Source organism: Anastrepha ludens, chromosome 4 (genome assembly GCF_028408465.1).
Source record: "Anastrepha ludens isolate Willacy chromosome 4, idAnaLude1.1, whole genome shotgun sequence".
Lineage (NCBI taxonomy): Eukaryota > Metazoa > Arthropoda > Insecta > Diptera > Tephritidae > Anastrepha > Anastrepha ludens.
Window position 1 is genome coordinate 53179678 of NC_071500.1, and position 13722 is coordinate 53193399.

Genomic DNA, 13722 nt, shown 5'->3' on the forward strand with positions numbered 1-13722 from the left:
AAAGTAAATATGTGCATGTATACGCGATATGAAAATGTCAGGTTTTTTCCACCTTTTACGCGCCTTTTAAGTGAAGTGCAAAAGGCAAATCGATTGCCATCGTAAAAAATCCTTTTTATTTAAAATATTGTTTTTCATCGTTTCATCTTTTACTTTACGCCATATTCTCTTGCCCTATGAACATTGGCGCTATGTTATGCAAAAACCACGGATATGGTGAAAAATGATAACACCTCCGTTCTATAACATATGCCAACAGTACTTACATGTACGTGTATATAAATGTATGTATGCACATATAGTGGCTTTACAGTTATTATGCCGCAGTTGCTGCAAGAGTTGACACAGTTTTCCATACAGTTGTTTTGATTTGGATTCATATTTATTAAGGATTTTTTATCATATACACGCAAAATTTTTCCATTCGATTATAGCAAAAACAATGGATGTTCAAGGGGATGAAGTGAAGCAGTGAAAGAGCAGCGATTAAATTGCGAAAGCGAAAATAACTTGGTTTATGTTTGTTGACTTTTGTTTTTAAAGTGAATTAAATTGTTGAAGTGACCATAGAAATTTGCCTTCTACAGACAATATTCTATTGAGAACATAACCATAAATAACCAATGCACATGATGTTGAACATCTACTTCGACCTACCAATGCAGATAATAACCAGTGAAAAGTAAGGTAAAACTACCGATAAGAGAGGATTGATCTCGTCAGTGGATACAATTATTTGCGGGCTTGGTCGGAAGGACCTTATGGAGATTTGTAGTGAAATGTTCGCTAAATGTCGCTACGCTGCTCTTTAATGCTGAATTTCTGCCTGGAAAATGTAAACAATAGCTTTGCAGGTGGTATCCAGTCTTCTCGTGTGATTTTAAATAGGGGAATGTCCAGTGACAGACTAGCATTTTTGTTCTAGATTGTATACGTAAAATCCACGTACAATTCAGGCCAAGCAGTTTTGGTGCTTTTCGGATCTAGCGACAAGGCGAACAAAGGCTAGAGGGTGGAAATGAATACTTTTGGTTTACTTTAGTTGAAGTAATTGAAGAACACTTCCTAGCTAGGTTAGGTTAGGTTATGGTGGTTGTCGAGGAAAATCTACCAAGCCCCTTTGGTCTTCTCTTCCATTAGCAATGTGTAATGCATTGACAGTACTTTTAGAGAAATAATTTATTGCTTCCGTTACATCATAGCACACTGACTGGCTTGTGCTCGAACGAATCGCGCTTATCTACGAAGTAACTGGGTTTTAATTTGCCCTATTGTGCCTAAAAAATTTCGGACAAAGATATAAAAAAAAAAGAATAAGCTATAAAAGACAATTTCCAAATTCGACCATTTCTATTCTATTCTATTCCATCTATTTACAGATGGTCGGACGTAGAGGCCCTACTATATGACATTTGGAAAGACATCTTGGTCGACTGTTGCTCATTTAGTATGATTTTATGGTAGTTCTTTCAAATCAATATGTTTAGAAAAGGACTGTTATTGTAGGTATATAAGGCACTGATAATATTCACCCAATCTGTATGTGATGGACTTAAACATGATTCCGAAGCATGTTCTCAAAAATATTCTTATAGAAAACGATCTCACGTGTGGAAATATCGATCAAATGTCGTTTATATGCGAGAACAACGCAAAGTCAGCCGAAATTATCGTCAATTCAAGGAATAAGAAGAGAAAAGAAGGTCTTTCCAGCTATTTATTGCGGTTGAAAATGAGTTATGCACTGTGAGCTGATCTCATCGTTTTAAACACTCAATAAAATTATCAGAACCTTCGAATACCGTAGAGGAACAGCTGTGGGCGTAATTGCTATTTCGTAAAGCCGAGGTTTGAAACCCACTGGGGAGGTGAAATACTAAATGATGAAGGCTTTTTCTAGCGCGATAGTAGTTAGCCGCTGAAAGAGCTCCACATAAAAAACCATCTGGCATTCGGAGGCGGCATAAAACTGTATATCTCTCCATTTCTGGAACAACATCAGCCAAACATCTAAGGAAGGATGTAAGCGGTAATCATACATATAATACATCTATAGATAAGTATTTATGGGAAACAATTAAGATGCCTATTATAAATTTGAAAAAAAGGCCGGTAAAGTTCCCAAGACGAGATTGGGGGCTATAAAGAATAAAGGGTATTAAGTGAACTATGAATTCCTGAAGATTCCTGACAGTGGAATAACGGTGCCCACATAACTACAGAAGAACATCCTACTGGGTAAGTGCAGAAAAAATAGGGGCAAAAGAAGACCAAAACTTCAGTGGTTGAATGGCCTAGATCGGAGCTCTATTTGGCATACGTTCTGATTGCATGCAAATGTGAATTAAAAATAAATTAAGGTAAATATTTTCCCACACAACTTACGTCGTTTTTGAGAAGATTGCGTTGAAAACTCATCAAACTATTCAAACTGTCCAAAGGGTTTCCCTCCAGCCACATAAATGTGGAATTTTCATGCTGATCACATTTTAATCGCTTCGCTTCGCAGCAAAAACGATCAATTATTATCATACTATAACCACTAAACCAGCCGAAGTAATACGAGTCACAGCTGAACTGGGCTGGTAAGAATCTTTCATCTTCTTGCCAGTGTTGAAAATGAAAGCAAAAGTTAAATAGTCGTATAACTGCGCGCTCCAAAGTAAGTTGTTATTGCATTTGTTATTGTTTTTAAGTCGTATTTTTATTTATTTTTGGAGCTTTTAGTGACCCTTATTGGCATAAAGCATCAACATCAATTAACAACAAATACCAGTAAGCTCAAAAATAATGAGAACACCCAAAGCCTCACAGACATGCTTGGTGGGCTAAGTACACTGATAGATATTTATCTGAGCTAGAATTAGCTTTAACGTTATTATAGGTATGTATGTTAATATATGTGTATAAAGTAGTTATGTGACAATACGCAAACTTGGTAGCTCCAAGTTGAAGTCTCATAAATTTGTTTTGTTCGTCTCAAAATTACTTATTTACTTCGCCACATAAAAAGTTTCTGCTGCTTTTAAAGTTGAATGGCTTGATTGTCTTCTTTAATATTATTTACGTATGCCACTTTATTCCTCAAAAAATAGAGATATCCGATTAAATGAATTTTAAAGGCATTAAAACCGCTTTATTGGTCTTTAGGCTACGGTTGGCTGGCAGCAATAAATCTGAATTTCATGACGAATCTTCCTTCTCTGAGACTCATCTTCTGCCTTGTGGATTCATGCCTATTAAAGTAATTTGAATAGTCAACGAGGCTGCTGCGTTTTAATTCCGTGAATAGGAATTGTGCGTTCTAATGTAGACATGGACTAGTCTTTTTTATACTGCGTAGTCATATAAAATTGAGCAACTGTTTATACTAAAGAGAAGATTGGCGTTTAGATTAGGTTTTTGTATGGAAGAAAAAGCAAATCTCCTAGCCATTGTTAATAGTGTTGATTTATTGTGATGTCTATAGGTGATTAAATGCCAAATGATTTACAATTTACTCTTCATGACTTTTCTAAGAAAAATTCAATTAAACTCTAGTGCCTCTGGGTAAACGACTTTCTTAAATTCAAAAACACGATTTTTTGCACCAAACTCAGTAGGCGTTTATTCTATGCGCATGTAGGTGGCCACATACTTGCAAAGGGTGATCCGATTGGAGGGGGTTTTCGATAGATCACGCGTGGCTAATGTCAAACTAAATACATAATTTTTGTCAATATTCATTGAGATTTCATCATGGACCTACGCCTCAACAACGTTTACAAATCGTGCAATTGTAGTATGAAAATCGACGCCCTGTGAAAAGTGTTGATCGCGCGCTCAGACCAACGTATGGTGTACAGCGAATGCAGCCCATTTTTTTCTTAATGGCTATGTCAACGGGCACAATTGCCATATTTGGGCTAAAGAGCAACCCAAAGTTATTCAAGAACACTTATTGCATCCATTGAAGACAACAGTTTGGTGCGGCCTATGGGCATCATCGGCCCATATTTCTTCAAAGGCAAGTTTGGGGCCAAGGTAAATGTGAATGGCTAACACTATCGTGTCATGGTAAACGACTTTTTGATGCCGAAAACTGTGGTCTGTGATCTTCATAACATTTGGTTCCAATAAGATGGCGCTACTTGCCATGTAGCCCATGAAACAATAGATTTACTGCGTCTTCGTTTCGGGGAGCAATTTAGCTCCCATCTCGGACCAGTGGATTGGCCACCAAGATCGTATGATATCACACCTTTGGACTTTTGTTTGTAGGGGTATATAAAGCCGGCCTTTTAGCAGAATTGGTTGGTGCGTGATTACCATTGGAAAGTGCGCAGGTTCGAATCTCCGTGCATGAACATGAAATAATAGAAAATGTTTTTCTACTATTGTCACTCGCAGGCAATGGCATCGGAGGTTTGCCATTTGCCGTTTGAAATCGGCTTAAAACTATTGGTTTCTCCATTTGTGGAACAACATTAAGACGCACACCATAAATACTCGTACGAGGAGCTCGCGCAAACACCTAACAGAAGAGTACGCACCTATTATTTACTTATTTTTATTTTAGGTAAAGTCTAAATGCTTTGTGGATAAACCAGCTTCGATTCAGGCATTGAAAGCCAACATTACTAAATTTATTCACGACCGAAGTTCTCAAGTGAGTCATTTAAAATCGGTGTTTACGGATGGACAAATTACGGCGCAGTTGCGGCCAAAATTTGAAAGGGATTTTTTTTTAAAAAATAAATATCAATAATGGTTCTATACAAAAATAATAAAGATAATATAGTATCAATTTGAAGTTTCGTTGCTTTATTTCAAATCCGATACCTCTAAATTGATCAACCTTGATAACTAAATAGTTTGCACTCTATCGAGCGTTTTTAATCTTGTCGAGTTTATCAAGTAATGAAGATATTGTTTTAGCTACACAAAATTCGTTTGCTAACAGAACCGACCGTCAGAAAAAATCCGGGTTTTCAATAATGAAAGGTCCGATGTTCGCAGGCTGTAGCGATTACGTTGTTTTTGGGTGTGCCTGCAAATCTATTGGTTATTATTCAGCTACTGGTTCCAAATCTTCAAGTTACACGATTGAGCGGCCCATTAATATGAATGAACTGCCTGGGTTGGATTTTTACTACTTGAAAGACTTCTGGACCCGTAGATGTGCACCTATAACCCGTAATCCGCCAACGATCTTAAAGCTAACACAACCCAAGTTGGCGCTTTAGTTTTAGCCAGTCAGTGCCACAGTGCCAAGGATGATAGATTTACCAGGTTTGGCAAAGAACTATGGTGAAAAACAAAATTCTGAAGGAAATTTCGGCTGCCGCGACACAGGGTGATTCGCCAATCGAATTTTGCACGATCATTTCACATGTATGCACACACTCGTCCAGTCAATTGTATTTCAGAGGGCAACGAAGTGACATCGTGTTAACTTTTTTTTGGTATAAGTACATCATTAACACATTCTTAATTTTTTCGTAAATAAACTAATTCATTACCCTTGCTATGCCAACCCATCAGCTGATTCTGCCCAATTCGTTGAGCGCCGGCTAACGGTCACACCATTAAAAATCTTTTCATTATGCGAAGCCGCGGCGGATAATTGGTATCACATTCCTTATATACTTGGACCACGAGGCAGGATTCGACAGCAGAATTCTGCCCGCTCATTTCACACGAATTTCCACACTGGGCCAATCATTCGTTGTTCGATCGGTAGCGAAGTAACATGAGTGGTGGCTGCTCTGATTTTTATCTTATATCACCAATACAGCCTCAGTTTTGTCGAAAACAAACCGCTGTTATAGCCTCGGTTACATCGGCAAATCAGCTGATTCCCTCAAAAATGCTGAGAGTAGGGTAACGGATGTTGGCTACACCTCTGCGTTCACTGAATAGTGAAAAAAATCCCATATTACAGCTACGGTATTCTTTTACAATCCATCATATTTGTTAAGACCTTACAAGTTTCGTTTGTTCTAACATATGACTTCTTCTTCGAATATGTTCGCGTGTTTTTGCAGACGGAGTGATTGTGGTACATCAAGTATTTGTTATCGAAAACACAGCACCCAAAAATAAAAGCTCATCGTAATAATAGATATTTTTGAAGATTTTGCTGAGTTCTTGGCTAGTTTAAATGTATTCGGCCGCCGTAGCCGCATGGGGTGGTGCGTGACTACTATCGGGAGTGCATAAAGGGTTGCCAATATTCGACGGACCCATTTGGCAACCCTGTATCTTTTGACAGAGATGTCAGATCGGAAGCGCCAGTCTAAGCAGATTTTTACCATCGAACAGTACACGCCACGCAAGCGCTCCCAAATTGTTGAAACTTACATTGAACAAAAGAAGTCAATTGTGAAAATTCAACGTGCGTATACAAAATTAAATAATGTGAAAAGTGCGCGTTCTAAGAACACCATTAAACGTTAGTACGAAAGGTTTTCGACTGGTGATGCTCTTCCTAATCCAAAGAGTCCAAATCAAAACCGACCAAGGCGATCGGATGAGAATATTGCTCTTGTACGGGCCAGTGTTGAGACGTTGCCAAGGACATCCCAAAATCGCCGTTCTCAGCAGTTGGGCATTGCTCGGACCACTTTACAACGAATTATCCGCATTGATTTGCATTTATTCCCGTATAAGATTCAATTGACGCAAAGACTGTTGCCTGCGGACAAGCCTCGTCGATTGGAATGGGCCCGTCGGGTCCGTCGAATATGGGTAACCCGTAGGTTTGAACCTCCGTGTACGTAACAGCAAAATGATAGAAACAGTTTTTTCTAATAGCGGTCACTCCTCAGCAGACAATGGCAAACCTCAGAGAGTATAAATGTATGCAAAGCTCCTAATAAAAACCATTTGCCGTGTAGACCAATAAGAATGGGGCTCATGGTAAGAGAAGGTTACAAAATTACAAGATGATCTGGTACAGTGAACCAGTTAAGAATCAATGGGTTTTCTTGCGTACTAAACATTCGAAAAACGTTATTGGCGCTATGCATAGCGACGTCCAAGAATTTTTCACACGATCTGCTGGCGGATATGCTGAACTCACTAACATGCGAATGCAGATTTATTGGCATGCCAACGACAATTCCGAACGCAATTAAGTTACGTGAGTATAACCACAACAGCAATAACAAAAAGTGTAAATAATACAACACAAATATCATACATATATACAATCGTATTATTATTTATTTAAGAGTGTCTCTAAATAAAATGCAAAGCGAATGTTATTAATTATGCCCACAACGTGGCTGCAACACGCAGATTAAAAATAATTTCATTGTTTGCGGTTATTGTAGTAGTGATCGATTGTATTAGGAAGAGTGCAATCAATTTGATACCAACAACTATGGCTAACCACAAAAGCAACTAAGTCGCCTAATGCGCCACAACTCGATTTTGCCGCCTCATCCACTCACCAAGTCTCATTTATGCATCCTTTCCCCACTCTCCCTCCTCCCAAAAAAATGTTTATTGAAGGCAAATAGGTAAGTAGTTGTATGATCTAGTAGCTGTGCGCGCGAAATCCGCAATCAACTTCAACTATCAATTGTCTGGCTTTCACAGGCGCTAGTCTATCGGCAAAAATAGCAGCAACAAAAATTGCACACATTCAAGCATACAACATGCCACATGCAATATGTGGTAATCTCGCATCCTAGCATCATACAACAAGCAACAAGTTAGCGATAATAGCAGCTAGAGTTACTGTTTCATGGCCAAGTTAACAGGCGCACAGCAATTCTCGTACAACGGCCAGCTGCTGCGCAGAAACTTGCTGCCAGCTGCCGGTTGTCAATGCATGTTGCATGCAATGAATATACGTAAATGCAGCTAGACAATGAGGTAAGTGAAACCTATCATCAGCAGAGAGAGCCATCAGTACCAACCAAGAAATAGGCAGTAACAAAGCTTCTGCGGTGGCAACAACCAATGGCAACATTAAACATGCTAAGCATCATTATCAAAAACAAAAACTACCTACTTTATAGAATAGCAACAACCATTGTGGCCTCCGAGAGCGGCGGCAGTAAGAGTAGAGTAAGACTGCTAGAATGTTAGCGCTGACTGGTGTGATCATCATCATCATCATCGCCGCCAACATCGTATATAACTATTTTATGCATACAATATAAGCTGTTGGTTATGTGTTGCAAGATCACATTGAATGCGCCATAATTGAACTTTTCAAGTGCGTGTACACTGTGCTTTGATTGTTGTTGCAGTTGCCGTTCCGGCTCTCATACCTGTCAGTATTTGTAGTTAGCAGGCGAAACGTCTGAACGGCTGGCCGTCCGCGCGTCCATTTGGCTGCGCTTTAGTAATGGCATTATACATAGTTGTTGTTGTTTTTGTTGTCATTATTATTGTCTCACTCGTCAGCCGATTATGGCAGTTGAAGCAATCAACTTTTGTCGGCCATCATAACCGATCACTGAACAAGTTGATTGAAGTTTGTTGATTTGGCTCGTAGGGACGATGGAGATGAACAATGGAAGTAAAGGAAGCGCAGATGAGAAGGAACTGTTGAATTGTCAGTGCAAGATGACCACTAGTAGTTTAACGGTCTCACAATACGATCAAGAGTATATGGAGCACGCAACAACAAAAAAATTCATTAAAACAAGAAATGATCACAATAACAACAACGATATGCTACATACGAGTACATATGTATGTAAATACAGTATTCAGCAAAAATTGTGAAGTGCCCGTTTAAAATGCCGCCACAAATACCTCTTCAGTGACGAAAATTTTGACGAAGCGGTGCTCTTAAGTAGTTGAAGGAGATTAGTAGAGGTCGCAGCACTTGAAAAACGGTGGCAAGTGATTGTAATTATCTATGATAAGCAGAGATTTTGAAAAGCTACATAAATATTATAAAATATTAACAAAATGAAAATATTAGTTTGGGAGAAAGAAATCTCATGATTTTGTCGGCTGCGGTGATCAATATCTCATATCAATCAAAGTAGCGATCAAACAATTAAAAGTTTATGCTCCTTGTCAAGGTGACATTTCACACTAAAAAAATTCGTTTGCTGTGTTTGGTTTGTTCCATTCAATTGTGAGTTACAGTGTGCTATCAATGGAATTCAACGAAGTGAAAATTCGGTACATTTTACAGTTTTTCTTTGATAAAGGCAAAAATGAAAGCCAGGACCCTAAAGTTGTGAATGGTGTTTATGGTTCCGATACTGTAACAGGTAATTACGTGAAATTTTGGTTTCGTCGATTCCGTTCAGCCATTTTTGATGTTAAAGAAAATGTCGATAATGTCGATAAAATCACAGAAATAATCGAAGTTGACCGACATTTTGGTAGTCTTAGCATGTCTCAGGAGCTAATTAAAGATTGACCATAAAACAGTTTTAAACAATTTGCAAAAATTTTACGCAAAAATAATGGATTTCTATTTCCCCAAACTAATTTTTGTCACAAAATATCTTATGAAGGCATAAAATAACTGAAGCGAAGCCTTTTGCTCGAGGCTTAGTGACGGATAGTTAAGTAAATATTCCAAAGAAATTTTTAAATTTCTCACAGGATAGGTATCGGTTATGTGAAGAGCGCAACGTACGTAAATAATAAAGATGTCGCTGATAAAGTGGTTTTAAATTAGGTGCAATACTAAATTTTTAAAAGTTTTAAATTCATTTCTGACAAAACTGAAAAGTGTACACCTATGCTGGGCTTACTCGATTGCTTTTTTGTCTCATCCTCTTAAAGGAAGTAAGTTGAAGATAAGTGTAATATTTAGAAAACGGGAGCGGCTCACTTGTTTACTGATAGAGCAGAAGGAGCGGTTTGCGAAAAGCTTAGAAGAGAGAAGTTAGTTTGACTGACGCTAAAAGAGTTCCAGGTTACAGGAACGCTGGAAGACACTTTACGTACGAGTATACCGAGCTCGCTAGTTATCTTAACATCGTCACTGTGCACACATCGGGTTGCGGCTCCCTTGATTATCTGTGTTTTACTCTTGAATAGGTTGAAATGGAGCTGGCGAATGTGATACCTACCGCTGAAAATGCTCATTGCGTCAATCCCATTGGACCAGTGTGCGATTAGAACTTTCGCCATTAGCAAGAATCACAACTTTGTTAGCTTTAAAAACTGTGTCAACTACCAACGAACCAGCCATGGACAGAAGAACTTTGCAATCTTGTACATCTGCATCTATACCTACTTATTTGGAAGACGGTGAGGTGGAATCAATTTAAAATCTACTTCTCAGCTTCACGTTTTCACGTTTTTTTTTTATCAAACTATGTTTGAGTGGCTAAGGCACTACTAATGTGCAAGTGGGCCCATTGGTTTGGTGCTACCATCTAAACTGATCGGTTATAATCTAAACTGATATTAAAATTAACGAAATCATCACTTACCGCATTCACTAAGCAAGAGAAGAGTGTTATATGAGTGGTACAAGAAAATGTTAGGAAGATTTACTGATGATGACTTAATAAAAGCGTGAAGTATTTATGCAAGTTTTGGTTGTCAAACACAACGAAGGCTAAGTAAAAGTACGTTCACATATGCAGTAATTAGCAATAAATCCACAAAATTATCTACCCGTTCACATATGGCAGATTACCTGCAAAATTGACAATCAGCTGTTGAAAGGTTTTTCTTCATAGAAATTGCTTTGGTGGAATATTTTGGTTTGTTTCATAATTATTAATGATATGAAGAAAATACAAGGAGAAGGAATAGCTAATTTAATTGCACAATTTGCTGCATCTTTAAAGTACGTCTCCTTGGAATGCACAAAATTATGACAACAATACGCATGCGAAATTCGACATTACATTGTGTAGTTAGCAATAGCAGGCCAAAACGTCTATGGATACAGGCGTTTTTCTGTAAAACTAATGCATAATTTTAGAAAAATTTTAATATAATTATGTATACAAACCAATTGATTTAGTTTTTACTTTGATGTTTCTCCTTATATTCGTAAAAATGATTATCGATAACACAGGGTTGTATTTAAAAAAGTATAGTTACAATCTAGGATTATCTTATAATCTCAGATTTTGGGGGAGAAATTTTGTATGGGTAATCTCGCTTTTTAATTACGAATTGTGAGTTAAGCACGAAAGAGTAGATAATTTACTTATATGTGAATAGCAACGATCTGCCGATTATATCCGCTTATGTTTGTGTCAAAATACAAATAGATCACATTCGCTTATCGCCACTGTCCTCTTCTCTGTTTATTTTTTGTTCACTAATAATTTTCCACCATTCTATGTATATTACATCTCTAATTGCCTATTAATTGCTGTCATGACTTGCTGGCATTCGTTTCTCTTTTTTTTCTTTTTTGCTTCTTTGTATCCTGTCATTTGCTGAATTTACTGTGAATATGACAGGTATGTTGAATGACAATACACTCGTATGCATGTGCACGTCCATATATACGAGTAGGTATGAGAATATCAATTGGTATTCGAGACGAAATGACAGCAAAATGTAATGGACGAAATGCTAGTTCCGTCATATTTCATTAGGATTGCATTTCATTTTTAATGAAGGTTCAAAAAACGTAGAAGGAGCAAAGTGAGAAGTATGTACATATGTATGACATAAGTAAACATATTATTAAAAGATGATCAACTTTTTTTAACATGCATATGCTGTAGTTAATAAACGATTAAGCGTTCATTTTCAAGTAGTTATTTATTGCGCAGTTTTACATTTGTAGCGGTAGAGATGACTGAGAATATATATTTCACTTCGTTGGAAGTGAGGAGAAATAGTCCATACATGAAATTTTCTTGTGCCACCCTATTATTATGAGGAACTCAAGATACTTCGAGATTTCGATTTATTCTCCGGAACTATCGTGAGGGGTGAGACTCGGACACTGTCTGATGGGAATGTATGTGAAGGTGATGAGGTTAAAATACATAATAAATACAAAATTTTGGCTTTTACTCCCTAACTATACCTGAGGAGCTAACATGCTGGGCTATTCGCTGTTTGTGTGAATTTATGGATTCCGAGAGAATTTCGTAGGCAAACAGATTATATATAAAAAGAATTATACATATATCCTCTAGCTAGTGAACACCATTAGTTCCTGCTAGGCCCATAATTATTATTAGTCTATTAAGTCTATTAAGGGCGAATTTAGTGATTTTTCGTGGATCACGTCAATCCGTTGAGATTAAAAGTCATAGTACGGATTTCAAATAAAATAAAAAATAAAAAAATATAAATAAAATTGGCGAAATAATCATTTAAGTTATCGTAGCCGTGTTTGAAAAAACGCGCCTGTCGTTTCTTTCGCGCGTTAAGAACCATTAGTTGAACACGCTAAGTGAAACCAAGTCCTTCTTCATCTGATATTTCGAAGGCAAAGGAGGTTTTCCTCTTCCACTGTTACGACCAGCTGGTACCACATCGAATACTTTTAGAGCCGAAGCGTTTTTATCAACTCGGGCAACATTAGGTAGGTCACCGCGGAACCGCACCCTGAACTATGGCTATGTCGCCAAAATAGTACTTGTTGGCAAGAGAGAATCTCCGTTAGATTTCAAGGCTGATATTATTATCTGTGTTAATGCTGGTTCCTGCGAGTGCAACGACTGTTTGTTTGATGACAAGAGGTGTTTCGTTTTGTCCTCGCTTCCCACAAGACACTTTCGCTTTGCTTCTTTGCCCAACTTCGAAAGTTTAGAACTAATAGCGCGGTTGCTAGACCGATGATTTCAATATCATTGTTCCTGAGCGATTAAGTTTTGCGACTGGCACAATCTTTTATTGCATCAGGTTAAAGAAGTCACTCGTCAGTGAGTCGCCCTGTTTGATATCTTGTTTGGTACTTGATTAGTATTAGAGTCAACATATCTTTCAAATTTTTAGTATTTCTTTTTATAAAAGTGAGCATAGTCTTTGCACGCAAAATAAACCACATGAGAGGTAAAAGCTAGTTTTCAGTCATTTAATAAATCCCTACTTGTTGTAAGGTTTGTTTGATTTTCCCCAAATTCCTTGTAAAACAACAACAACAATTCATTGCTCCAGCGTTTCATCTGACATTTCTCCAGCGGAAAAAAAAACATAAAAATAAAACAATTCTGGGCTGAACAAAATCTATGGCTATATTGATTTGTTTACAAAAACGAGAGGTTCTATATTCGACAAAGAAGGCTGGCGGTCGCTGGTGTTTGATGCTCACATACCATACACCTCGTCAGTCGCGTGACTTAATAGTCACATCTCGAATAATTCAGAAAAGACAATAGTGCTACAGAATCCATTGATATACATACTCCAGAAAGAACAGCAAGTTTGCTATTTGGCTATGGTGAAAAAGAAAATTGTGAGGGGAACTCTGGCTGCCAGTCACATGCGGATTCGGCAGCCGACATCTGCACTTTAATTTCACACACTCGTCCAATCAGTCGTTCAGACTGCAAAGAAATGTCATTGGTTGATTTTTTCATATATCACCAACACAATCTCAGTTCATCAGCTGATTCTGTCAAATTTGCTCAGAGCGGAATAACAGTCTGTTAAAGAGCTTCTTTGAAACCTTTTCACCATGTATGCTTCAGGGACGGTAAGTTTTACTTCAAAATATATAAAAAAGTACTTCACAAGAGCGTGAAATGTATTTCAACTATTCGGCATTTAATGCAGATACTTAATTAAAACACATTTAGAAATATTTTGAAGGTCCTCTGATATTTTTTG

General features: G+C 37.7%; 1 protein-coding gene across 3 annotated transcripts in view; it reads right to left on the reverse strand.

Annotated features, from left to right (window-relative positions):
• The window catches only part of LOC128862371 (EGFR adapter protein), a 108789-nt gene that overhangs the window by 63329 nt on the left and 31738 nt on the right, over positions 1-13722 (reverse strand). Inside the window, exon 1 of one of the 3 annotated variants that reach the window (XM_054100951.1) lies at positions 10404-10513. The exons of the other annotated variants lie outside the window; for them this stretch is intronic. The gene's annotated coding sequence lies outside the window, so the exon portion shown is untranslated. Of the gene's footprint in view, positions 1-10403; positions 10514-13722 lie in introns of those variants that run through there. 3 annotated transcript variants of the gene reach the window in all.